Here is a 3,487-nt window from a genome sequence, read left to right on the forward strand (position 1 = left end):
TAGTAATCCAGAGGGGTACAGTAGTGCAGTGGGTCTGTTACTGGACTAGTAATCCAGAGGGGTACAGTAGTGTAGTGATTCTGTTCCTGGACTAGTAACCCAGAGGGGTACAGTAGTGTAGTGATTCTGTTACTGGACTAGTAATCCAGAGGGGTACAGTAGTGTAGTGGGTCTGTTACTGGACTAGTAATCCAGAGGGGTACAGTGGTGTAGTGATTCTGTTCCTGGACTAGTAATCCAGAGGGGTACAGGAGTGTAGTGGGTCTGTTACTGGACTAGTAATCCAGAGGGGTACAGTAGTGTAGTGATTCTGTTCCTGGACTAGTAATCCAGAGGGGTACAGTAGTGTAGTGGGTCTGTTACTGGACTAGTAATCCAGAGGGGTACAGTAGTGTAGTGATTCTGATACTGGACTAGTAATCCAGAGGGGTACAGTAGTGTAGTGGGTCTGTTACTGGACTAGTAATCCAGAGGGGTACAGTAGTGTAGTGATTCTGATACTGGACTAGTAATCCAGAGGGGTACAGTAGTGTAGTGGGTCTGTTCCTGGACTAGTAATCCAGAGGGGTACAGTAGTGTAGTGGGTCTGTTACTGGACTAGTAATCCAGAGGGGTACAGTGGTATGGGCTCAGTGCTGGGGCCTCAACTATTTACAATATGTATCAATGACTTGGATGAAGGAACAGAGTGTCTTGTGGCCAAATTTGCTGATGATACAAAGATAGGTGGAAAAGTGTCCGCAAAGGGATATTGAGAGGTTAAGGGAACGGGCAAAAATTTGGCAGATGGACTATAAGGTGGGAAAATGTGAGGTCGTCCACTTTGGGAGGGAAAATAAAAAAGCAAAATATTATTTGAATGGAGAAATACTACAAAATGCTGCGGTACAGAGGGATCTGGGTGTCCTCGTACATGAAACACAAAAAGTCAACATACAGGTGCAGCAGGTAATCCGTGAGGCAAATGGAATATTGGCCTTTATTTCTAGGGGGATGGAGTATAAAAGCAGGGAAGTCGTGCTACAACTGTACAGGGTGCTGGTGAGACCACACCTGGAGTACTGCGTACAGTTCTGGTGCCCTTATTTAAGGAAGGACATACTTGCATTGGAGGCAATTCAGAGAAGGTTCACTAGGTTGATTCCGGGTATGGAAGGGTTGTCTTATGAGGAAAGATTGAACAGGTTGAGTCTACACTCACTGGAGTTTAGAAGAATGAGAGGAGATCTTATTGAAAGATATAAGATTCTGAGGGGACTCGATAGGGTCGATGCTGAGAGGATGTTACCCCTCTTGGGGGAATCTAAAACTAGGGGACATAGTCTCAGAATAAGGGGTCGCCCGTTTAAGACGGAAATGAGGAGGAATTTCTTCTCCCAGAGGGTCGTGAATCTTTGGAATTCTTCACCCCAAAAAGCTGTGGAGGCCGAGTCATTGAATACATTCAAGGCTGAGTTGGACTAATTTTTGATCAGCGAGGGAGTCAAAGGATATGGGGAAAGGGCGGGAAAGTGGAGTTGTGGTAAAAATCAGATCAGCCATAATCTCATTAAATGGCGGAACAGGCTCGAGGGGCCGAATGGCCTTCTCCTGCTCCTATCTCTTATGGTGGTGGTGAGCCGCCTTCTTGAACCTCTGCAGTCCGTGTGGTGGGTCTGTTACTGGACTAGTAATCCAGAGGGGTACAGTAGTGCAGTGATTCTGTTACTGGACTAGTAATCCAGAGGGGTACAGTAGTGCAGTGGGTATGTTACTGGACTAGTAATCCAGAGGAGTACAGTAGTGTAGTGGGTATGTTACTGGACTAGTAATCCAGAGGGGTACAGTAGTGTAGTGGGTCTGTTACTGGACTAGTAATCCAGAGGGGTACAGTAGTGTAGTGATTCTGTTACTGGACTAGTAATCCAGAGGGGTACAGTAGTGTAGTGATTCTGATACTGGACTAGTGATCCAGAGGGGTACAGTAGTGCAGTGGGTATGTTACTGGACTAGTAATCCAGAGGGGTACAGTAGTGTAGTGGGTCTGTTACTGGACCAGTAATCCAGAGGGGTACAGTGGTGTAGTGGGTCTGTTACTGGACCAGTAATCCAGAGGGGTACAGTAGTGTAGTGATTCTGTTACTGGACTAGTAATCCAGAGGGGTACAGTAGTGTAGTGATTCTGTTACTGGACTGGTAATCCAGAGGGGTACAGTAGTGTAGTGATTCTGTTACTGGACTGGTAATCCAGAGGGGTACAGTAGTGTAGTGATTCTGATACTGGACTAGTAATCCAGAGGGGTACAGTAGTGTAGTGGGTCTGTTACTGGACTAGTAATCCAGAGGGGTACAGTAGTGTAGTGGGTCTGTTACTGGACTAGTAATCCAGAGGGGTACAGTAGTGTAGTGATTCTGTTACTGGACTAGAAATCCAGAGGGGTACAGTAGTGTAGTGATTCTGTTACTGGACTAGTAATCCAGAGGGGTACAGTAGTGTAGTGGGTCTGTTACTGGACTCGTAATCCAGAGGGGTACAGTAGTGTAGTGGGTCTGTTACTGGACTCGTAATCCAGAGGGGTACAGTAGTGTAGTGATTCTGTTACTGGACCAGTAATCCAGAGGGGTACAGTAGTGTAGTGGGTCTGTTACTGGACTCGTAATCCAGAGGGGTACAGTAGTGTAGTGGGTCTGTTACTGGACTAGTAATCCAGAGGGGTACAGTAGTGTAGTGGGTCTGTTACTGGACGAGTAATCCAGAGGGGTACAGTAGTGTAGTGGGTCTGTTACTGGACTAGAAATTCCTCCTCATTTCCGTCTTAAACGGGCGACCCCTTATTGAGACTATGTCCCCTAGTTTTAGATTCCCCCATGAGGGGTAACATCCTCTCAGCATCGACCCTATCGAGTCCCCTCAGAATCTTATATCTTTCAATAAGATCTCCTCTCATTCTTCTAAACTCCAGTGAGTACAGACCCAACCTGTTCAATCTTTCCTCATAAGACAACCCTTCCATACCCGGAATCAACCGAGTGAACCTTCTCTGAACTGCCTGCAATGCAAGTATGTCCTTCCTTAAATAAGGGCACCAGAACTGTACGTAGTACTCCAGGTGTGGTCTCACCAGCACCCTGTACAGTTGTAGCACGACTTCCCTGCTTTTATACTCCATCCCCCTAGAAATAAAGGCCAATATTCCATTTGCCTCACGGATTACCTGCTGCACCTGTATGTTGACTTTTTGTGTTTCATGTACGAGGACACCCAGATCCCTCTGTACCGCAGCATTTTGTAGTAATTCTCCATTCAAATAATATTTTGCTTTTTTATTTTCCCTCCCAAAGTGGACGACCTCACATTTTCCCACCTTATATTCCATCTGCCAAATTTTTGCCCGTTCCCTTAACCTCTCAATATCCCTTTGCGGACACTTTGTGCCCTGATCGCAACTTGCTTTCCCGCCTATCTTTGCATCTCCTCGAGGGGGCGACCAGGGATGGGCCACGATAT

The sequence above is a fragment of the Heptranchias perlo genome, unplaced genomic scaffold (assembly GCF_035084215.1).
Source record: "Heptranchias perlo isolate sHepPer1 unplaced genomic scaffold, sHepPer1.hap1 HAP1_SCAFFOLD_723, whole genome shotgun sequence".
NCBI lineage: Eukaryota > Metazoa > Chordata > Chondrichthyes > Hexanchiformes > Hexanchidae > Heptranchias > Heptranchias perlo.